The sequence below is a fragment of the Pseudorca crassidens genome, chromosome 8 (genome assembly GCF_039906515.1).
Source record: "Pseudorca crassidens isolate mPseCra1 chromosome 8, mPseCra1.hap1, whole genome shotgun sequence".
In the NCBI taxonomy this organism is placed as follows: domain Eukaryota; kingdom Metazoa; phylum Chordata; class Mammalia; order Artiodactyla; family Delphinidae; genus Pseudorca; species Pseudorca crassidens.
The window spans coordinates 44,983,218-45,009,314 of NC_090303.1; the positions used below are offsets into that span (position 1 = coordinate 44,983,218).

The 26,097-nt window shown below is 35.4% G+C and overlaps 1 pseudogene; it reads right to left on the reverse strand.

The window, feature by feature from the left end:
- Positions 1-10,305: 10,305 nt before the first annotated feature.
- LOC137228700 (large ribosomal subunit protein uL6 pseudogene) overlaps positions 10,306-26,097 on the reverse strand; it is a 190,293-nt pseudogene continuing 174,501 nt past the window's right edge.

Below are 26,097 nucleotides of genomic sequence, written 5' to 3' on the forward strand. Positions count from 1 at the left end.
AGTAGTAGCTGTTGTTGTAGTCCAGTAAACAAAATGTGATGCTATATAAAGTTTGTGATCATGAAAACAGGAGCTATTACAAGGAAGAAATGGGCCTATCTAATGGATGGTTTGAGTGAAAAATTAAAGGAGCTTAAAAAAAAAAAGGATATTTTTGCATAGGGAATGAGTATTGGGCTTGAGCCTAATGGATCACAAGCTTAAAAAGGGCTATTCTGAGATATATCTGGGTTAAGATACAGTGGAATTGGGTATGAGTATCTTGACATCAACAGTCAAGCAGTTTTGTTATTATTGTTTATTGGTGACACTATCATTTAAGATTTTTTAAAGTGGCATGAGACATTTGGTACAAAATCTGACCCAAAAAAATCAATAGATAAAAGTAGAGAGAGCCTGGAATTGTGGGGAGGCATGAGGAGGAGTTTTCAACTGTTTATATTCTTTCCAAAGTGGGAGCAATTTTTTTTTTTTTTTTGGTGGAAGGGACGAGAAAGCTGATTCTTTAGTGGTATATAGATAGGAATTCAAAGTTTTAAAGGATGTTTGAAGACAATACTTTAAAATATTTCATCTTTTGAAAGCACTTTCACACACATTATCAATAAACTCTCAAATAACATAAAAGGTGGAACAAGACAGATATTTCTTTCATTGCCGGGTATGAAAACTAAAAAACATAAGAACCATAGAATTTGCTCAGTCACAAATGTAGCAAGTGACAGACACCAAAGTGCAACCCATATTGCCTATCTCCTAGTTAATTACTTTTACCCCACTGTATCACACAATCTCTCAGATATATGTGTCACTGTTCCCTTTCCCGTATCAGGTAATTTTCTAACTTGCAGTATATTTTCTCTGAGGGGGCTTTTGGAAATTATAGAAATAATAATCATAGAATATTTAAGCTTCATGAAAGGTAGAAATGTGCTTTATAAATATTAAATGGTAGGTGACTAGGAGTATAAAATAATTTTGCTCTAAGCTGCTAACAATGATTAAACATACTTCTTTAAGAGCTGCTTTTTTGAAATTCTACTTATTTTTAAATCCAGTGCTTACTTGGCAATGCTCTCCTTTAATGTTGCCTTTTGTAATGCCTGCTTCCTCCTACCCATAAAGTCTGTTAGATTATATTGACATAAATAAATGTAGGCGATATTATGCTTTAAAAAAAAAGATGGTGTTAATTGGGGACCACAGAAAAGAAAAACGCTGAGAATGAATGTCGCGAGGATATTTTAAATCCAAGAGAAGAACTGGCTTTGCTGATTGTTGAGAATAGTCTGTCCATAAGGAAGAGTGATTCCTAATGAGGATGGATGTACCACCTAAGTGTATACGAAACAGCAGCAGCAAGGAAGAAATTGTGATGCATGTAGAGAGGCTTTTCTTTGAACCATGCCTGTTATAAGGCTACGTTTGAAGCCAGTAGAAAGCATTCTCCTATGTATTGTACAATAAGTAAAATGGCATGATGGAAACAAATATCATCAAGCTCTAAGAGCCTAGAAATTGTGAGTTCTTTGTTTTCTGAACGAGAGAATTTTCCACTATCCAAAAGTCTGACAAGCAGACACTGAATTCTTTACTCAGTTGAGAATTTGTTTTAGTTTCATAATAAAGATGAATTGATACAGGATGAAAAGCTTATTTTGTAGGGGGATAAAACACATTTATGGGGCCGAGTATATTAATAACTAATGATTTTAGTTCCAATTTTATTGAAAATAATTGAGGCAGATAAAACAATAAATGTAAGAAAAGCATGATCTCTATCTACCTGATAGAAGCCTATAAATAATTATGTGTATTTGTTTTTACTTTCCAGTGATTTCAAAGAAAATTTAAATATATATAGATAGATAGATAGATAGATAGATATAGGAAATATTCATTCTCAAAACTGCACTCAAAATTTGCAGAGAAAAAAATTACAGTATACAAGTTTTTTTGTCTGTCATCCTATTATAAAAGGATAAGAAGTTCTATTTCATTTCCAAATAACAATAATACCACCTTATGGTTATATGGCACATTTTGTCTGAGAGCATAAAAGGTCAACTCCATGCAAGGTATAACAGGATTTTATCATTAAAATTAATGACATTTCTGGTGGTGAAAATTCAAAAGTGATAAATAGCATCTGATTTTTGCTAGGCTGGCACAATGCAGACACTGAGAAAAATTTAAAAATTTGTGACTTTGTATTTTCAGATATATAAAGAGATAAGGAGAATCATCTGGAAACTTCTACAAATTTTACATAAATTTTTCAGGAGTCCAGTTTGAATCCTAAAGGTTAAAAATATGTCATACATAAAAGGTTCATTTCAATTTGAAGTACTCATTTGAGACCATTTAAAATCTTTTCTTGGATCTGGAAATCTGTGAGATGGATACATTTCTAGGAATATCAAAGATGAAAATACTGTAGTATAATCTGAAATTCTCACACATCTCATCTGTCATAACATATTTCGTATATATTTCAATATATTCTCAATATATTGGTGACAGCAGTAAACTCAAAATTATACTTTGGTCCCAAACTGGTGCAGCCACTATGGAGAACAGTATGGAGCGTCCTTAAAATAATACTAGAGTTACCATATGATCCAGCAATCCCACTCCTGGGCATATATCTGGAGAAAACTATAATTCAAAAAGATAAATGCACCCCAGTGTTCATTGCTGCACTATTTACAATAGCCAAGACATGGAAGCAACCTAAATGTCCACTGACATATGAACCAATAAAGAAGATGTGGTATAGATATGCAATGGAATATTACTCAGCCATAAAAAGGATGAAATAATGCCATTAACAGTAACATGGATGGACCTAGAGATTATCATACTAAGTAAGCCAGACAGAGGAAGACAAATATTGTATAATATCGCTTATATGTGGAATCTAAAAAAAATGATATAAATGAACTTATTCATAAAACAGAAATAGACGAACAGACAGAAAATAAATTTATGGTTACCAAAGGAGAAAGTGGGGGGAGGAATAAATACGGAGTTTGGGATGAAAATATACACAATAATATATATAAGATAGATAAACAATAAGGACCTATTATATAGCACAGGGAACTATACTCAATATCTTGTAATAATTTATAAGGGAAAAGAGTCTGGAAAAGAATAATATACATATATATATATATATAAAAAACTGAATCAGTTTTGTACACTTGAAACTAACACAACGTTGTAAATCAACTATACTTCAATTTAAAAAAATTATACTTCTGTCTCAATCAATGGATTATCTGTGGTCAGTAGTCCCCTGATTATTTTATCCATTGTTATTCTCCAGAAAAAGACATAGTGATATATTGTTAGTAAAGAAGATGAAAGACAAATGATAATGTTATATGTGCTTCCTGTAGTTGTCACTTATTAGTGATCCTTACACTGATTGATTACATTGATTACACTATAATTTCAGATGACACTTTAAAATATATAAACATATTCTCAAAAGGTATATTATATAACCACCACCTCTTAGAATTTCAGGGGAATAATGGACCCTAAGAATCATCTAATCTTTTGCCTAATTTTATAGCTAAGGAAACTGGAGTGCATAGAAATTAAAGTGACTTTGCCTTAGGTTTTGCAATATAAGTTGCTAGCAGAGCTAGTTCAAAAATTTAGGCCTGCTGATTCACTTTACTTACGTTATTCTATTGATTTAAGAGTAAATTAAGACGTGTAATTTATTTATTTGTGTACATTAAACAGATGTAAGTCTCAGAGAGCAATGAAATTTTTAGCATACAACTGTTTTAATAATTTCTTACATGATTGATTTAATTAATTAAATCAGTTCTAACACTGCAACTAAAGTCACTGTGACCTGAATAAAATGTGACTGACCTTCAGTGAGTAATATGTACCCACTCACTCATTAAGTCACTATATAGTGTGTTTCTACTAAGTGCCAGGCAGTGTTTGAGGCATTCAGAGTATAGGGGTAAACAGAAATAAACCAGTTTTTATGCAAGTAATTTTTTTTTTTTAATGAAGACATGGCATAAAATAAGTATGCTAGTTCATGATAAGCACTTTGGAGGAAAAAAAAGAAAACTGTGTAAGCAAGCCTAAGGCAAGATGGAGTTTCATTTGAATAGGGTGTACAGAAAGGTCTCAATTTAGAAGCTAAACCCATGAGGAAGAACATTAACGGCAGCAGGAATACCAAATGTGCTGATCCTTAATAGGAAGCGTGGCTGGTGTGCTCAAGAAACAATGAAATGTCTAGAGCAGTGGTATATGGGAGCACGTTACTAGTAGAGGAGATCAGAGAAGGGAGGTAAGCAAGCCATGGATTGGGGAAGATTATTAGGGTCCTGAGGCCATGGAGATGCCTTGGACTTTTAGATTTAAAGCCTTCAAAGAGCTTTGAGCAGAGAAATGATTTGATCCTTCTTTTTTTTTTTTTTTTTTTTGCGGTACGCAGGCCTCTCACTGTTGTGGCCTCTCCCGTTGCAGAGCACAGGCTCTGGATGCGCAGGCTCAGCGGCCATGGCTCACGGGCCCAGCCGCTCCGCGGCAGGCAGACTCTCAACCACTGCGCCACCAGGGAAGCCCTGATCTTTCTTACATTAACAAGATCACTCTGGTTGCTGTGTAGGAGATAGACTTTAGTGGAACAAGAGTAGATGCAGCAGGAAGAACAACAGGAAGCTACTGCAACAAAGCAGACAAGAGATGATGCTGGCACCGAAGATTATTACACCACAACTAAGTACTCTGTGAAATCCATTTCCTATAGTGTAACAGCTCAGTCAGGAAACAGGTGGATCATTCAAATGTTATTTGAGGAGATTTTAATAAAGAGATTATTTCCAAGGGTGGACCAAGGTCATTAATAAATAGTGTAATACACTGAGGCTAGTTATAACAGGGAAAAAGTACTACCCTCTAGGTCTAATGGGAGCAAGCTAGTACTGGAACCTAAAGAAGATAGCTATACGGAGAAGGCTTCTCAATGGAAGTAACAGCCAAAAGGGATACTGGTCACAAACTGGCGGAGAGGCATCCAGGGGAATTAATACCCCTATATCAGTCTCCTCTCTCCTTTGATCTCCTATTGGTACAGCCTGTTGACCAAACCCAAGCAGAAACCAGAGGGTAAGGAAATGCTTTGATGAGTCCCCCACAGGTTAGACTTTTGAGAATGGAACAAGGTGAAGAGTAAACTGGAAGCATAAACAGAAGATGGTCCTAACTCACACCAAGTACACTCACACACTAAACTGTTAAGAACTTACTATATCTTGTTTAAACACATACATGCAGAAATTTGAAATATATATATTCCAGGTAATAATTCATGAACACAACTAATTCATTAAAGTCATTAATGTGTTCTTACTCTTGAGCAATGATGTGTAAAGTTTAAATATTATGGCTTTTTAATGAAATTATTCTATTCAGGATGTCAGTGAAAAAATGATGTATGTGTGCTCATCTCTGTACTGTCAAATCAGACATTCAGGAATTATTATTAGGAGTTATTGAACATGTGTCAGGCATTTAAGAGATTTTCCAGAATATAAAAACACTGAATTCACTCAAAGTTCTACTTATTTTCGTAACCAGTTTCTCTTCTCTCTCTCTTGACCGTTATAGTTCCTGCAGTCTGAACAGATATTTCAGATGCCAGAAAACCATCTCATTTTCCAAGATTAGGTAATATCCCAAGGTGTTTCCTACTTTCAGATTAATTCATAGTAAAATTAGTACCTCTTGGACCAGTAGAGTTCCTAAAGAGAAAATAACAGTACAATAAAAATAAATATTATGTTTTTTTAATTTTCTAAGTATTTCTGCATATAAGAACTCAGCTGGTAAGGAAAACATGAATAGTAAAAAGTACTTACAAACTTGGCCGAGGAGGCAGAATCTTTGGGTTTTATGAAAAATATATGTTGTCAGCAGTCCAAACAAAGATAACGGGCAAAAACAAGAGTCTAACACAAGTTCAAATTATTTCAGTTACTCAGAAATCACCTCCTGTCCCTACAATTCAGTGATGATTATAGTGTAAAGTTTCATGGCAGAAGGGCAATTTTCTCTGCCCTCTCACTCGACTATTCAGATGCTCTTCTGCTGTGGTTTGTAGGTGTACTTCCAGTTATTTAGCAATTAAACTGAACCAGGTAAATAGGAATGGAGAACCCATTTCACTGATAACTCACTGGAAGGTGTTATCTTTCTTCCATTTCCTGTTTTTAATCAACAAGCCATCTCCAACCTATATCACAAGAAATATTCGATACTTGTTTTTGCTCCTATTAGAAAATATATTCCAGGTTCTACTATGATGCATGGTCATTACTTTCTTTAATAGTCCACAAAATTCTATTTATTTGAATTATAGCATTACAAGAATTATAATTGCTTATTTTGCCCTGGGAAAATATATTATCACTTCCAAGAGGGGAGTCAGCAAACTGATATGTAGTTTGGGCTGGTGGAGCGGAAAGAATATGTGCTTTAAAATCAGAGACTTATTTTATTTTACAAACACTTATATATTGCTCACCATGGGATTCTAAACACTTTATAAACGTTAACTTATAACAACCCTATGAAGAAGACTTTATCCCCCAAGGATCATCATTCTCAATCAAATTTCATGAATAAGGATACTGAGGCTCAAGTGGTTAAACAATTGACCAGGGCTTCCCTGGTGGCACAGTGGTTGGGAGTCCACCTGCCGATGCAGGGGACACGGGTTTGTGCCCCGGTCCGGGAAGGTCCCACATGCCGCAGAGCGGCTGGGCCCGTGAGCCATGGCCGCTGAGCCTGCGCGTCCGGAGCCTGTGCTCCGCAACGGGAGAGGCCACAGCAGTGAGAGGCCCGCGTACCGCAAAAAAAAAAAAAAAACAATTGATCAAAAGTCACATAGCTTATAAGTGGTAGAATGAGGATTTTAAATCAATCAGTCTCTATTCCCGATATGGGGGAAACATATTCTACCTCAGTAAATTGTAAGGATTCAATGAGATGTTTAAGGGCTACCTCCTCTCCCTATGTTCTGCTTCCTTCCCTAGACAATGAAACATGCTCAGTATTCTTCCTTAAAACAAATGATTTAACAAACAAAAAACAACATTGTCTTACTCCACTTTCTTCTCTAAGTTTACCTGATTTCTCTGCTATTCATTGTCAAATTTATTGAAAGGACTACAGCTGATACCTCTATTTCCTCATCCACCCTTTACTCTCACTTACCAGCTCCTCCACTCTGTCTTTGAGTCTTCTCCTCTTCACAGAATCTGTTTCTATTAATGGTCACTAATGACTTTCAAATTTCAAGTTCAATGGAGATTTTTAATCATTAGTTGGTCGCAGTCAACACATCTGATCACTCCTTATTCAGATTACTCTTTTCTTTTGGTGCCCTTGATTCAAAATTCAGAGTTCTGTCCTATGCTTCAATTTTCTCATACTACATACTCTGCTGACATGATAATATCCACTACTCTGACTTCAGTTTCCTTGTATGTAGGTTCTTGTGAAATACCGTGGGTTCCAGTGTTAGTATCTCTTGCCCTAATGCCCAGCTGCCATCAGCTGCTGACATCTGTAGCAAATAAAGCCTATGACTTGTTTCCGGATTTATCAGGCTAATAGCGCTCTTACCTAGTCTGACTAGGGAGACTACTATTTTGCCATGTGATATATTCAGTGGTCTTCAGATACCCACCTGGGCACCCTCTCTTCAGTCTCACAGCATTGTGGATACTGCAGAGGCATAACTGCTCCCTTTCCTCCCCATTTTCTGAGACTATTTTACCCAACTGGATAGACTGTGTTGTGGGGTGCTAAGCCAGATCACATCTCAGATATCTGCTTCCTCCTTCTCTAGGCTTAAAGGAAAACTAGAAAGTCCTGCAGAAAATTGCAAGTATGCCTTTGCCCTTTTTCAACTGGTCATGTTACTGCCTAACATACCACCTGGGTGGCCACATGTTACACTGGCATTCCCTCTAAGGGAAACTTGATTTTTTTTCTAATATGTAGGTAAGAAAGTGAGAAACAAACACGCTTGCTCAGAACTCCTGAAAAATTATCTGGTTGTTTCTATTGCTGGAATTATGATGTTGTGGACTGAATAAGAGAGGAGGGGAGGAGTAAAAGGACTGTTTTATCCTCCACTTTCTGTCTTTGCAGAGCCGGCTCCCCTCTGGCAATGGGAATAGCTACTTTCATTTTTCTAATACATTTCTGAACTTACAATTTGCTGTTCCCTATCCTGTGGCTAAGATATAGACATAGCTGATATAGATTTGTGACAAATACAAGTTCTATAGGTCCTTTAGAGCCTGTTGATAGATAAAAGAAGGTTAAATGAGATAGAGAATTAAACATGTTTCTAACTCTGGGGAAGTGTTCCATGGGGTAATACGGGCCAGTATACTGACCAGCATTAGCTGGTCACTCTGACCCTGTCCACTTGGCCCACCAGACTCTAGGGGAGAAACTGAAAGGAAACACTGCTAGTGCTCTCTATGACACAAAAGGATAACCAAGTAGAGGTTTTATGCATAAATTCACTAAATCTCCAAAGACAATTTTAATGACTTCTATTTCAGAAGTTGGAGATATGACATGATATGATTTCTGATTATGCCTTTCTGTGGGATTCTGGAACCTGTGGTAAAGATCACTGAAAGTTTGAAAACGGCATCTCTAAAATAAAATTGAGTAGCCTATGGTCATGTTTATTTGCCAAAGGCATGGTTGATGATATAAAAATATGATCTATCTCAGCTGGCTAGGCAGCATCTTAATAAATGCACTGACTCATGCTGATTTCAGTCACCTGAGATGAGTTTTTTGGATTAAACCCTTTTCCCCCTGATTCCAACTTATGTTTTGTCTTATCTTTACTACCTTCAGCAAATTTATGTAGACAGCCTGTGCAAATGGTGGAAGGAGGATAAAGAAACCTCTTTTGCTTTGTAAATTTGCATTTTGATTTGTGTGATATTAAAATTGTTCAGAGGTGGTTAAAATAGGGAAACATTTACCCAGAGGTAAGAACCTGAGTGAAAATGAGAAACAGCTGGGGATATCCAGCTAAATGGGTTTCTTATAAATATCCATTGGAATTATCTGCAACAAAAGAAGACAAAGATTTAGAAGTGTGATATACCAAAGGGCTCTAGAAATTGCTTAAAACAGATCTTTTCAGGCTAAAAGTAGAAAATAGGGAAGTGTTAAGAAGGCAATTATCACCTGTAATCTAAGTATCAATTGACTACACACGTGGTAACTAATGGACTCAAACTATGAAAGTGAACTAAAGCTTCTTCAAGGAGTGAAAATAGCATATTCACTCATTTATTCAAAAATTATTTATTAAGAATCTGATATGTGACAGACACTGGGGCTTCAGTGACAAACTATAAATTGGTGAGACACAAAATAAGCAATGAAATACATGAATAAGCAAAACACCCAAAGGTTATATAGTAGGTTCTGTAGGAGAAGTAAGCAGATGTTTTGACAGAAAGAAGTTCAAAGTGGGGAATGTATTCCAGATAGGATGGTCAAGAAACACCTCTCTCAGGGTGTGACATTTCATCTGAGATCTAAGGAATAAGAAGAGCCATGGGAAAGTGGTCCAGATAGAGGTGAGAGTGGATATAAGGATCTAAGGCTAGAAAGGCTCCATGTCTTCAAAGAAGACAAAGAACAATGCAACTGAAGAAAAAGCTAGGGGGAGTACAATGGGTGAAAACCCAGACAAGAGTTAAAGCATGCAGTATCTTATAAATCAGGATAAGGAGTTTCGATTTTATTTGAGCACAACAGAAAACCATTAAGAGGTTTTAAGTAGGGAAGTGATGTGATCTGAATGGTTTTTCAAAAATATTTGTTTTGTGGAGAACTTAGAAGGAAGAAATGAGAAAGTCCTCAGACTAATTAGAATACTAACAGTAACACAGGCTAGAGATGATTGGGGCTTGGACTAGAGAGGGGCAGGGGAGGCAAAGAAGAGTGGATTGAATAGACATGTATTTCAGAGGTAGAACTAACAAACTTGAAACTGAGCAAAAACAGTTTACAGAGAAAGATGAATTAAGGATGATTCTTGGCTTGAGCAAGTGATGGTTCCATTGTAAAAACAAACAACAGCTTGTGGATAGAGTAATCAGATGATCTGGGTTTTTTCAACAGAGGCTTTTATCGCATCTTTAAAATACCACAAGAAGGTCTTAGGAGTCATCGGGCATCTTACTGTTTCCATAGATAGACAACTCTTAGACTTTATTCATCAGCCTGCTGGACTTTTCCTTTTTCAGAAACATAGACACCATCTCCAAATTTTCTGATATTCTCATTTATAACTGTTCTGGCTTGCTGAGTCAAAATAGCTAAATTTGATACATGTTTAGTACCGTTTCCTTCAAGATTAACTCATCATTCTGGACTCAAGATAGTGAACAAAGAATACCTTGTCTCATGCAAACCCTGCAGATGTAGTTTTCAACCAAGAAATTTCTAATTTCAACAAAAGACCCGTTCTACATAATGAGGTTGATGGGCAAGTGGCACAAATCTCATCTTATAACAGGAGCCCACTGTGACACCCTTGATCATGTTCTATGCATGACTATAGATAGTGTGAACAGTAACCACTTCCTTTCTATTTCCCTACTATTTGTCAATGCTGGGGTCTCTTCACTCCAAGGAGACTGAATTCTACATTGATGTGCCTGAAGTTCCTCCACAGAGTTTCTCTGGGGTCCTTGAAAATAACTGTGCGTCCTTTCAGAGTGATGTCAACATTTCCTGGAATGTCAACAGTCTGATGAGAATCATCTTTGTTCTCACAGTAGAGGTAGCAAAAATCGTAAGTGATCTGTTTTGAATGTATTATGTTTGAATTACCCTAGGGGCGATGTCAGGAAGACAGCTGAATATATGTGACTGAAGCTTATAGAAGAGATCTGGACAAAAGATACAAATTTGGGAGTCATCAGCATGGAGGTAAATATTATTTATGGTCACAGGACTAGGTAAGATCATCTAAGTGCCATTTGTTACGATGAGTAACATATGTGTAGAAAACCTGAAAGTCTTTTGAGAATAAAATCTGAAACTTAAAACCATTTTTGCTAAAGAAATCATCACAGAGGAGTGACCCACACTAAATTTGGGTTTTGTTTCTTGATTCACCTATGCCTAAAATTTATTCTGTTTAGTTGTACAGGCTTCTTGCATTCAAAGAAACTCCCGTAATTCTATCACTTTATATACTATTTTCAAAGAATAAATTAGCATGTTAAAGACGTTGGTGATTTACATGAAGACTTCGTCAGAATAGTTAAATCTTCAAAAGACAAAGAGCTGGCTGATGAAAGTGTTGACAAAGGTAAGGGTTATGTGTTGAATGACAGAAATAGCTTTCACAAAAATGCAGTTCAGAGTGATGACTTGGAATGTTAGAAATAAATGATATTAGTTACATTAAAAGTTATATATTTCTGTTGAAACAATTATTGAAACAATCTGTTGAAACAATTATTCAAGAAGATTGGGGATACATATCTATGTAATAGTTTATTTTTTTTTAATTTGTAGGTTAAAAAAAAATAAAGGCTAAACTTCAATTAACCATGTGAGGTAGGTACTTAAAATAAAATGTAAATTTAAGCTGTGTGGTAATCAGTTAAAATCAGATAGACCTGAAGTGTAATCCATGCCATCACGTCCCAGCAATGTGTCTTTGGAGTCTTACTATCTATGCCATTTGTCAAATTCTCATAATAACAGTCTAGAACATAAAGAGCTTTCCTCATTGTTTGAAGGGATTTTTCCCTGTTACTAAGCATATTACAAAATTATTTTAATAGTTGCACAAGGGTCCATTTACTGAAAGTTCTAAGCCATCATTTATCTATTATCCTTCTGTTGGATATTTAGAATATTTTTCATTTTACATTATTATCATAATTTTTTATTTGTTTTGAATCTCAGCCCTTGGTATTCTGCAGAAGCTCTGCTATATATGCCCCCACCCAAGTCTATTCACTTGACCCTCTCTTACAAGATGTTTAGATAGCCTCTACTCCTTCACTCTCCTCTCATACCTCCAAGACCTCTTCTCTATTTTCCCCCTCAGCTTGATGATCTTGCTTCCTACGCTAAAAAAAGAAAAGAAAAGAGAAAAAGAAGCAAACAGAAGAAAACATTCCAAGCTGCTACAATCAAGTCACCTATTTGTATCTGTGCCTATACATTCTGTCTTCCCTTCTGTTACTTTGAATGAACAGCCTGTGTTTTCACTGAAGGACATTTCTTCCACTTGTACACCTGCTCCAACACATTGCTCCAGGAATTTTTGTCTTGGACATTATAACTTTCCCTCTTGACTAAATTATTCCAAGGGCATACAAGCATTCTGCTATTTCTCCCATCTTAAAAAAAAAATCAGAAAACAAAATTCAGTACCACATCCTTTTTCTACCTTATCTGCTCTCCTTTAGAGGAAAACGACTAAAAGTTTTCTTTATAAGCTGTCCTCAGTTCCTTTCTTTCCATTCTCTTGAATCCTGTCCAATTAGCATTTCACCCCATAGGCCATCAAAACTTCCCTCAAGGTTATCACTACCTCCATATTTTAAGCCAATAATAAATGCTCCATCCTCATCTTATCTAAAAGACCAGCAGTACTAATAAGGCTGAGGATGGTCTCCTTAATATACTCTCTTCACTCAGCATCCAGGTTTTCATGTGCTCTTCTTTCTCTCCCAATTTTTATAGCTTCTCCTCATTCAGTTTTGCTGAGTTTACAGTATCTCATGACCTCCAAACACTGGAAAAGCTCGAGCCTCAGTTCTACTCTTACAACCTCTTGATTTTATACCATCACTGCCCTGTGATCTCATCCATGACTTTTTTATGCTGAAAACTTTCAAATTTATATCACCAGCTCAGACCCCTCTGAACTCTACACTTAGATGTACAACTTTCTAGTAAGATATACCTGTTGGATGTAAGAATTTCAAAGACTAAACTCATGATCCGTACCTCCAAACCTGCCCTTCCCACAATTTTTCTAAAAATCAATAAAATCAATCTTCTTAAAATTAATCAGTATATCAATACTCTGGTCTTTCCCACTTCTCAGGCCAAAAAAAAAAAAAAAAGTTATTCATGATTTGATTGTTCTTTTTGCCTTTTATACTTTTCCTCTGTCAACACATTCTTTCCTTTCTACCTTCAAAATGCAGGCAGTGTCTGAACATTTTTCATTATTTCCATTACTCCTTTCCTAATACAAGCTATCACTATCACTCACTCAGATTACCATAATAACCTTCTGGTTCAGCGGTGTGCACTTTTACCCACAAGGATCAGATAGTGAGTGTTTTAGTTACTGCAGGCCATAAGGTCCTGTTGTAGCTACTTACCTCTGCCACAATGTGAAAACAGCTATCTACAGTATGCAATTTAATGAATGTAGCTGTGTTCCAATAAAACTATTTACTAAAACAGGAAGCTGGCCAGATGTGAACTATGGGCTGTAGTTTTCCAACACCTATTCTAGTTTGTCTCTCTGACTCATCTTTCTTTCCTAATATCTATTCTCAACACAAGGGCCACAGTGATCCCTTTGAAATGAAAATCAAAGCACATGATACATCTACTTAAAACTGCTTGTGCTCCCCATTTCACTCACAGGAAAAGCCAAAATTCTTAGTATAGCATACAAATTTCTAAACAATGTTTCCTCAATTTTGCTCCCTGTGATCCAGGCACATTGATCTTTCTGCTGGTCCTTGAACTTGCCACATGCATGACGGCATCTGTCCTTTCTATGTCCTGTCTGAGAACCCATGGAACTGCGAAGCTCACTTTCCACCTTCTTTAGGTCCCTGATCAAACGTCACATTTTCAAGGAAGCCTTTCCTCCCTAAGAAATTACCATCACCCTCCTCCCAACATGCCCCATTCTCTTTTCCTGCTTTATTCTTTTTCCACCATTACCAGCTGGTATGCTAAAAAGTTTAATTTTTATTTGTTCCCTCCTCAGAATACGTCCCACTACAATATTGGGATATACTTGAGGATAAGTTTGTTTTAATGGTTTTCTATTTTATCCCCAGAATCTAGAACAGTTTCTGGTATATGATTTGGGACCAGTAAATAAATATTTGTTGAATGAAGCAACGTAAATGAACATGTGGAGGGCAAGAGAGAGTTCCTGGCCTAGATGTACCGAAGAGAAATTACTGCATCACATGGTAGAAGTTATTTAAAACTTCAAATGTAATATGCCAAGGTTTATCTCTAATTTTTTTACATAACGTTTTGATGTCCTTTCTTCCCTCTGTCTCTGTGATGCTTAATTTTTTGTGTCAATATGATTGAACTAAGGGATGCACTGATAGCTGGTAAAACACTATTTCTGGATGTTTCAATGAGGGAGTTTCTAGAAGAGGTTAGCATTTGAATTGAACTGAACAAAGCAGATGTCCCTCCCCAATGTGGAAAGGCATCGGCCAATCCCACTGGAGGCCCATAAAGGGCAAAAAGGTGGAAGAAGGGTGAACTTCCTCTCTCTCTGGTTGATCTGAGACATCCATCTTCTCTTGCCCTCCTGATTCTCAGACTTTCTGACTCAGACCACTACTTACACCATTGGTCTCCTAATTCTAAGGCTTTCAGACTCAGACTGAATTCCACCACTGCCTTTCCTGGGTCTCCTGTTTGCAGACAGCACATCCTGGGACCTCTTGGCCTCCTTAACTATGTGATCCAATTCCTATAATAAATCTCCTTTTATCTCTATCTACATCTATATTTACTATTGGCTCTGTTTCTCTGGAGAACCTTGACTAACATAGCCTCCAAAATGAAAATGACTGTTTATTTAACATGCTTTCAGTATTACCCAACTGAACTACATGTACACGGTCATATCTATACTATTTCTAGTTATACTAATCTCATATTTTTCTCCTATTATGCTCACAAACGAAACAGACAGGTCCAATATTTTACTTAGGAGCAAAGAACTTCAGAGACAACTTTAAAGCATTCTGTGTATTATAGTACTTACCCCTCTAAACTCTAATCATTATTTTCATTGTTGACAACTCCCATTAGATCAGCATGCTGTTGAGTATATCTAACTAATTTAACTAGTAATTTAGTAACTAACTTAACTGGTAAGACCCAAGATCTCCCAATTTCAGGTGTGAGAAAAGCACAGAATGAATGAATGAATGAATAAACAGATGAATCAATGTTTAGCAGTACTGGCATCAGGGCTTGGGCTCTCTTACTTCTAGTATGGTCTTCTCTCCACTACAGCATGCTACTTTTACAGTGACTTCACAAATACTTGTTAAGAGGTAGAAAGTCCCCTAAACTTCGACTTCTAAAAACAATGACAGAAAACCAAAAGCCCTACACACCCAACTGCCATTCTAACTAGACAACAGATAATTCATGAAATGAAAAGACTAATAAAAGCAAACCACAGAATTGGTTTCACAAAGTTATTCTGAAAACAAATGCAGCAATAAATTAGTCAGTGGCTGGGTTTGAAAAGAGAACCTGGACAGAATTAAAAGGGCTGCTCCTGCATAGCACAGGGATATCAGCTCAGTGCTTTGTGACCGCCTGGAGGGGTGGGATAGGGAGGGTGGGAGGGAGGGAGACGCAAGAGGGAAGAGATATGGGGATATAAGTATACGTATAGCTGATTCACTTTGTTACACAGCAGAAACTAACACAACAATGTAAAGCAATTATACTCCAATAAAGATGCTAAAAAAAAAAAACAAAGAAGGGCTGGTAGATAAATCCCTTCCATGATTCTATAATAGTAATTCTTAAATGTATTCTAGTTTTGGTTTCTGAACCCCTGGCATCAGTATCACACAGCATGCTTGTTAAGAATTCAGAGTTTGTGACCCCCAACCCAATCTCCGAATTTCTGGAGAGCTAATCCTGGAATCTGAATTTTAACTACCCCTCAGATTCTTATATACACTTTAGATTTACAGGCAGAGCCTTGCTACTCAATGTGCTCTGGAACCAGCCACAAGGACACCACTGTGGAAGGTGCTAGTGATGATGCATATTCTCAGGCCTCTCCTCAATCCTACCCAAGTCTTCATTTTAACAAGATCCCTGGGTGATATGAATGCAAATTAAAATTTAAGAAGCACTACTCTTGAGATCACCTTTCCATACGCAATGAAACATAAAGGAACTATTATTTCCCCTATTAGCTAGTCTTTCTTTACACTTTCCATTAATCGCTCTCCAATGTTACTTTAGAGCCCTACATGGAAACCAGACCATTAATTTACATAAGATAGAATTATGTAATACATAAAAACAGAATGGTCGAAGAGGAAAGGACCTTAGAGAGCACCTCTTTGAACTCCTTCATTTTACAGATGCAGAGAAATCAGACCCAGAGAGGTCATCTGGGCTCATGAAGATAACTGATGGTTAAGCCAAGAATATATTTCAGGCCCCCTGATTCTGATTTCCTGGCTAATTATACGCTGCTTCCTTCCAGAAGAATTTTACTCATAATTGGGGTTTTATTAAAAATTTGGCCTTTAACTTATACAGTTTTTTTCTTTTTTTTTTTTTTTTCTTTTTTTTTGCGGTACGCGGGCCTCTCACTGTTGTGGCCTCTCCCGTTGCGGAGCCGGACGCGCAGGCTCAGCAGCCATGGCTCACGGGCACAGCCGCTCCGCAGCATGTGGGATCTTCCCGGACCGGGGCACGAACCCGTGTCCCCTGCATCGGCAGGCGGACTCTCAACCACTGCGCCACCAGGGAAGCCCTATACAGTCTTTTTCAAAGCAAAGTCAAATAGTTAGCAAGTAAGAAATCCACTGTTAGTCAAATGTGACATCATCAGTCATCCTAAAAAGGGGACTAATTTAAAAAAAAAAGGACTAGGCTCCTCTATAATCAAGAAGATTATTTTTTAATCTAATTCATTTTTCAGAATAATTACTCCAAATGAATCACTGTCAGTTTATAGTAATAATCAGAGAGGAGTTAGAAAATATTGGTGATATTGCAGGGTTCAATTTCTTCCCAAGATAAGAAGATCAAATCAATCCAACAACTGGGAATTGCATTACAGCTATTTCTAAATGGAGTTTAGCTGCATCATTTTACATTCCAGGTCCTTTGGTCTCCAATGTTCAATTTTCTTGTGTGAAAAATATATGCACAGTGGATATAAGATGGTATTTTGGAACTAATTACAGCCTCTTTCAGCTTCCTAAAGGAGGCTTTCTTAGCACAAGCAAATGCCTTCCTTTATTTCTTTCTTTGCTTTTTGTCTAGTCAAAAAGGAATGACAAACAACTCAGTCCTGAATGATTCTCTTTTGAGTTGTGAAAGGGACAAATAAGAAAGGAATGTGCCAGTAAAGCAATAATACAGTGAATTTACATATTAATGATGATCCACTCACACAGGATTTGTTTCTCAAATAAACAGCCTAAGCTATTCTGCCTCTCCTAACATGTGAAATCATTTAGTATAGTGCCTAACACAGGGGTTCTAAATAAATATTACTGTTGTTTTTTATAAACCCCAGACCATAACATAAGCATTTCCCCCAAGTATTAAAGCAGATTTTTAAGGTCCAGTTAACTCTTTCAGAAGAGAGAACATTACATAACTCAAAATGTAACTGTTTGTACTTAGAAATTGTGAAATAATGTCGCTCAGGACGCAGTTTTAACAGAGGAACCCAATTGAGTGGATTCAGAGTGTGTGCTGGGGGAAGAAAACTGTGCTGACTCATGGTCCATCTGATATTGTTTTTCTGACCAAATGCTTCATTATATAAGAATTTCTTCTTTGATATGGCCACTTGCTGTTAAAACTGCTCACCGTGACCTCAAATGTCACAAGAAGCAATGAAAGCACATTGGGTTACTATTTGTGAGACAGATGACTCAGTTAGTCTAAAATGGTTTTAGAGGAATTGATCTTGAGATAGGATTAGATAGCCAGTTGTTAATTTTTTTAGCCTAAGCCTCAGTTTCTTCTCTAAATTGAGGATACAAATATCTACTTTAGAAGGTTTTTACGGAAAGGATTAATGTAATGCTGTAGGAAAGGTTTATATCAACTGCCTGACCTAAGTGAGACACTCAGTATTACTGATCTCCTTCTCCCTTTATACATGCCGGTCTGGTGACTTCTTGTCTATGTTTGTAAAAACAGTAAAAACTATAGAAGTTGGCAACCTCTGTTCAATCCAAGCCAATTTATACATACAAGAGTAGACCAGCCCTATAATGGGCAGAACTGCCACAAAGGATAGTCAGCAATCAGGATAGTACCCCCTTGATTATGTCTAGCTCTATGTATGCAAACACATTTGGAATTCAGTCAAAACAACTGACACAAGAACTTTGAATTTAAGAGTCTTAATTTCAAAGAGTAAATGAATACCAGAGCTTCTATCTTGCCCAGCAATTTTTCACATGAAAGCAATAGCTAATTACTTTCTCAGTAGAAAATATCAGACTTTGGAAGTGCAAACTACTTGTAATTTTTCAGTGGTCACCAATAGTCTCAAGTAAAACCTAGTAAAAGCAGACAAATAAAAGGAAATCCTACAAGACTGAATTTAGCCATATTTCTATTTTATACACATGTATTTCACTTAATTGAGCTAAGAGGATACAGTATTCAATTGACGGTTTTAGTCAATTCAGGCTTTACAACAATGATTCAGTCAAAGGTTCATACTGGCAAACTCTGTAGCCTACCAACCCAGTGAAATATTGAAATCTTTGGGAGTATGTTCCCAGGCTGTGTAAGCATCATGAATTTAATTCAATAAAACTCTTTTTGCTAGATTTTTCTCTGCTAATAAAAGAGCTTCAACAGGAGACACTTGATGTTTTAGCATACCACAAAAATCAAAGTATATGTTGTAGAATTAAGGACTGGGCTCTTAAGAAACACAGCAAATAGTTAAGCCACTGCATGAATGTAGTATGCATATCTATACTACACTGGACAGTCAGCAGCTTGAAAAATTAGCTACATTGTAAATAGTGGTTTGATTGTACTGTGAAAATGATCTAATTCATACTAAGAGGATAAAAAAATATATTATCATGAAAGAGAAAATCTTGGGAAGATGGGAATTGTGTCAGTTTGCTAGGGCTGTCATGACAAAATACCACAGACTGGGTGACTTAAACAACAGAAATTTATTTCTCACAGTTTTGGAGACTGAAGTCCAAGATCAAGGTGTCAGCAGATTTGGTTTCTCCTGAGACCTCTTTTCTTGGCTTACAGATGGCAGGCCTCTTGGTGTGTCCTCACACGGCCTTTCTCTATATGTGTGCATCCCTGGTTCTCTTTCTCCTCTTATAAAGGATATCAATCATGTTGGATTAGGACTCTACTGGTCTCATTTTAACTTAATCACCTTTGAAGGTCCTATAGCCACATATAATCACATGAATTAAGATCACCCAAACAACCTCATTTAATTTAATTACCACTTAAAAGGCCCTATTGCTGAATATACTTACATTCTGTGGTACTGAGGGTTAGAATTTCAATATAAGAATTTGGTTGGCGTGGGAAGGGGATGGGGATAAGGGACACAATTCAGCCCATAATAGAAATATATCTGCATGTGGCCAGGTCATGGTTCCTGCTATGAATTTTCTACTGTTAAACTGATTTCCTTTTATGAAACAGTGAATTAGGAAATTCTTGCATGTTTTGTTACATATCTATCATTCTTATTATCACTCTTGTAGGTCTTTAGGTTAGCTATTGATAGGACACAGATGGTATATATTGTCAGACCTTTTTACTATGACTAAGAGTTTTGTAAAAATCTTTTACTTGGAATGAAGTTAATAGCCGAGCATAAAACTAAACAACACATTTGGCATCCAAGCTTCCTTCAAAATTCTCATTGGAACAAACTGCCAGGTTCAAACAATACAGTAACTTTCTCTTTTCCCCAAGTCAAAGGATAGGATTAGAAGTGTTGTTAGAGAAAATGTAATTGTCAGTGTTATGTAAACATAGACTTTGGAGGATTCTCAGAAAGAACCTTTGGTTGGTATTTCTGTATAGATTTAACTTCTAATAAATTGTAAGTCATATTGTGAAATGTGAAACTAATGTAGAGAACAGTAAATTCATTCAATGCTCCATAATTTTGGAGCCCTAAAAGGTGAATTTCTCTAATTTCTTTTGCTACAAAGTAAAGAGTAAGCTTTAACCAACTTTTTCGGTATTTGTTTCCTTTGGAGAAAAAGTAATTTGGATGTTAGATATAACACAAACTATTTTAAATATCTGCATTATCTTGGCTGAGCAGAGCCGTAAGCCTAGTTTCATAGGAACTGATGGTATTTCTCTAATCTATGTCTGATGCACGTTCAGCCTGACACTATGTCTATGACTTCCTCCTATAGCCTATTAGGATGGTACAAGACACCATCTGCCCTTCTGGGTTTCCCTTCATACAAATCTGGGTTCTACCCTCTCAAAGACAAGAAGGGGGTTTCTTTGCCTTTCCCAAGACATACTGAAAAACATTTACTTTAATACTGCTATGTTTTACCACGTATTTCATTTTCATTTCATCTCTATTTCATTCTTTTCCTAACTACTAAGAGTATTTTTTACTAAAAAAAATTAATACAAGAAAATGTTTCATTCTGAGAACACATTAAGTAACAGTAGAGATCAAGGTTAGAAGGTTTATAAAATGATCACAAATATTTCAAGACAGATAATTCATGCTGAGCATAACTCTGTAAACATCCAAATTTTTTTTTTGGCCAGGGATCAGGGTAGGGGGAATCATTTTATTTTCTTATTTGTAAGTGGTCATTTAGTTGTAAGCAATAAAAAAAACCCAACCCTCCCTCTCCAAAAAAGAAAAGAAAATATTTTAGGATTCTTAGTTCACAGAATTGAAGTTTAACATTCAGTTATAAGAAGAACAGAAATCATCAGAGCAGCTCTAGAGAGTTTTATCTCTTATAAATTGAGATACACAGAGACTGGAAATGCTACTAAAATAGGAATTTGCTAGAGATTACCAGATAATAAAGATACTGCAAAGATTTATGGCAAAAGAATGAGAAAACAAACATCCCTTAACTAAAATGCTATAAAATAATTCATTGTTTAGATCACTGGAAGCAAAAGATGGAAGCGAAGAGATTTATCCCATAGAAATAGTCCTAAAATAAGCATGGATCACCAAGATGGCACAAAGTTCTAAGATTTTCTTCTAACTTTCAAATCATACTGAATAGAAAGAAAGCTTTCGAAAAGTTAGTGGCTAAAATGGACTAACCCAGAGCTTTATCAGCATTTTTAAAAGATATGCTTTTATAAAAAAAAGAAACCACACAATAAAACATGACAAAATACAAGAAACAACATGGCCCTCAACTTGGCTTATGCCATTAAGATCCTATACATTATTCTGTATAAAGCAAAAGATGTTTTACCCAACCAACACTAATCTATTCATGCAGGAACACTGACATTAGCCAAGTATTCAAGTCCACCTACAAACTTTCACCTAATTTATTATATTTAATATTTATACAATATTGTCTAACTCTATATCATATAAAAGTATAATTTATGAAAAAATATTACATAGATACATTTTATTTACAAGAAAAAAGTACATAAAGTGTGACTCTGGGGAAAAATATAGAAAGGTAGAATAAATGGGCCAAAATAATTTAAAAATATAATTGAAGAACATTTCTGAAACTAGAGTTGAAATTGAATACTTAAAAGATAAAGCAAATTATATACAAATATGTTTTTATATGTTTTCTTTAGCCTCTTCCATAATAATACTCAACTTTAGAATATAGTAGAGTAATATCTAAAAAAATTTGAAAGGATGGTGGCACATCCTTTATGTATAGGCAATTTGTCTTTCAAAAATACAATAACAAACAGGCATTCTTTAGCAAGCCTGACACTGGGAATATAGCATATATGAAAATTATATTTGATGGTAAGTTAAAAGATTAATCAAACTGAAGAATCCTAGAATGGAGATATGTGATGAACAGATTTCAGAACTATAAAGCTAATACTCAATAAAGGAGAGAATGAAGGTTTCATAACTGTAAATAAGCAGTAGGTACCTTGACAATGTAAAAATAAAAGTATAATGAAACAATATACTATAGAGAAGGAGGAGAAAGAAATAAGTGAGATAATGTCCTTATAATTTTTGTCAAGAATTCAATACAGACTAAAACTGAAATATTAAGAGAAACACAATAATGAATTCATAACCTTAAGTGTCTTCATAATATTCTTTTACAAGTTGAGAAATTTCTTTAGATACTTACGTCATTTATTATAGAGAAATATTTATCAGAAATTAAGCAATTCCCTCAGTTTCATCTTATTTTCTTTTTGTAAGTACATTTACTTAATGGTTTATATAGAAACAGGAATAATGAAATACCAGGTTTTAAAATTATTTCTATTTATATGCTTTTATATTTTCATAGAGATAAGTCTGGAACAATGTTACCCAGTTGTTAACAAATGATTATATCTCAAATACTTTGTTTTCTTTTTTTTTCTTTATCCAATGCATGTTTTGGACTGCTTTTATACAACAGTTGCATATAGTCTTAACAGAAAAGTCACCATTCTTTCCAAAAAGTGTACTTCATACGATAGCATATATAGATAGAGTATTTAAAATATCAACTCATAAAATTATAAATTGGAGGGACTCATAGTATCTATCTTAGAGGTCATATGAAGATTTATTGTAAAAACTTAGAACAGTCCCTAGCACATAGTAATCATGCAATATGCATTAGCTACACCTTCAGCTAACCACATCTATGCTAGTAGAGCTATTATTTTTACTTAAGTGAGAATCTGATAAATTATAACTTGCAAATACTACTCATATTTTTTTTCTCTTGAAAAATAGAACAATAACTACTAAGCATTATTATGGGGGTTAAAAAAATCATTACTTAAAGGCAGATGCTGGGTTGTCTAGGCTAACTCTCTAAGTGATTCACTCTTTCATACCACCTCATTGTACCCATTTATAATTAAATACCTGCTGTGACTAAAATATTCTGTAAGGTACTCTAGACACAGTAGTGAACAACAGAGATTGCAGGTAGGCATTCATTTCTCATCAATAGTAAAAATTCTGTATGGTAAATCTTATAATATAAAATTTCTAATGTCCTGATTAGCATAGTCAATATATTTCAGTGTTGACTACGAAAGAATTCCAACGTTTAAACTACATTGTTATTAAGCTTATTTGCATCCATGTATAAATTAATTCTGATATAATATTCAGTCATAAGTTTTTGAAAGCATCAATAAGCTTTTAATATTTAATACTAATTCAAATGAGGTTTTGACTTACATCCTCATATGTTCCATATCATTTCTTTCAGAAGACTATGAGGCTATGCTAAAGAAAAATGAGTTGTAAGGTCAAGAGATCCCCATTTCCCAACAACCAATGACTTCCCAGTAGAAACCACTACATGTTCTTACTACAACTTAATTACTTTTTGACAAATTCTCTTAGTGTTTCATAAATTAATAAATTATTTTAATTAAGGCAATGCATTTTTTAATAAAAGGGCTTTATAATATACTGGCTCTGAAAATAATAAATTACCAAATACATAATGTCAAACACAAAAAAATTCCAATAATGGACACATTCCCTATAAGTTATCTCTGTTTAATAATGAGTACAGGGCTTCCCTGGTGGCGCAGTGGTTGAGAGTCCGCCTGCCGATGAAGGGGACATGGGTTCGTGCCCCGGTCCGGGAGGATACCACATGCCATGAAGCGGCTGGGCCCGTGAGCCATGGGCGCTGAGCCTGCACGTCCGGAGCCTGTGCCCCACAACAGGAGAGGCCACATTAGTGAGAGGCCCGCGTACCACAAAAAAAAAAAAAAATGAGTACAAACCACTACCTAATACAGTCGTTAAGGGCCAAATTTTAAATTAGCTTAAAAATAGGGAATTTTTTAGATTAAAAGTTGAATACTTAAGCTAAATATTTGCAAATCCTCACACTTATAGTAAGAAAATTATGTTTTAGATGTTCAAGTCTTAAATATTTAATAATAGTAATTTGCCAGCTTGATACATGATTCACATAAATACTTTATTACTAGCAGTTTAGAGAAATGATGTTACTTTTGTAATTACAATTCACTTCTTTATCTTTTGATAGTGAGTGAGTTTTATTGAGTATGCTTGAAAATGTAAAATTCATAGACTAATTCTGAAATGTTATTCCAATAAAGTAAGTTCACTCTTGAGAGGAATTTTATCAGAATGATAAAGTGGTTTTAGTCAAGTTGTGAATCCAAGTCATTATGGGAAAGTGATAGTCTCCTTGGTTAGCAAGGAAGGTGTTGGAATTGGGTAAACAAATAAAAACTAAAATGTTAAGTGAACAGAGAATCAGGAGCATGAAAAGCCTATAGTAGAATGTCTTATCACACCAGCTAGGTAAGAATTATAAAAACTAAACCAGGAATAAGATTGCTAAAGAGAAGTCTTAACAAAATATTCCAGCTGAGAAAAAGATGCAGCAACTAGAAAGGAAAGCAGGCAGTAGAAATTGCCTTTGAAGCAACTTTACTGCCTCCAGAAGGAAATGTTTTCATGGGTGTGGCATTTTTTTTTACCAAAAGCATAATGTTCAGACTGGAAGAGGCTTGGCACTCTCAAACGCCTCTGCTGGGAAAACAAATAGGTAAAATTTTTCTAAGTTTCAAATACATAGCACATAAAAAATTTTCAAGCAAACATGCCAATATCATATGATCACCACAGATGTAATATTTACAATTTAATATGAATATGCAAAAAAGATTTTCCTCCAACAGTATTTTTTGAGAGAACTGATCAGAGATTATTTTAATAGAAAACCTAAATAGTCAACAAAAGGCAGTTGGCTAAATTAATTATGATAATGCTATGTAATCATAAAAACTCTTTTGAAAAACTCCAGTAAATTGATATATATAGGGACATAGATGGCTGTCATGTATGGTGAAAAACGCAAATTGCACAACTATATGTATTATGTGAATACGTTATATATTCATATAATTATACATATACTTATACACATGTGCTTGCATATATTTGTATGCATAAATTATAGATTTTGTGTATAGATACATGTGTAGAATAGAATAAATAGCTAGATATTATCTATATGAGGGATTTTTTTTTGCATAATCAGTTTCTGTCTCAGTCAAGGTTGAGACAAGATCCAAAAGTTTTACCATTCCCCTCCAAATCATATTTATTTCATAAAGCTTCAGATAACTTTTTACTCAAGATACTGTAGAGAAAAAGAAGGGAAAACATTATGTGGAGCATAGAAAAATAATTTAATAACCCTCATGGGACATTTCGGTTCTCTTGCCAAATTCTCTTGTCATTTGTCTTCTCTCCCTCATCCTCATCTTCAATCCAGCTCTCTCTCTCTTTCCCTCATATTTCCTCCCTTTCTCTCTCTCTCTCTCTCTCACACACACACACACACACACACACACACACACACACACACACACTTTCCTCCCAAGGCTTCTTATTCATCCCCTCATGTTGGTCTCTAAACCATTATTTTTTAAGCAGTTTTGCTTTTTTGCATTCTCACATTTCTAGCAACAGTGGATATAAAGTGTTCCTATTTCATAAATGGTTATCTCCCTGGGAAAAATAAAATTGCAATATAGTCTTTTATGTATGAATACACATATGTTTTAAAAAATTATTGCATGGTATTCACCAAGCTGTTGATAATAGTTATAGTAAATTTCAGGGAGTTAGGTTGAGAACAGTTAGACTCACAATCTGTATATTCATACACGCCTGGCTTGTTCAAATACTTTGCAATAAAAATAAACTATTTTGTATATTTTGTGTAAAATGAATATTTCATTCCAATGTTTTCACTCATCTGTGTTATTCTTACAAGCCTCTATCTTGTCTTCTACCTCTAATCTTACCTC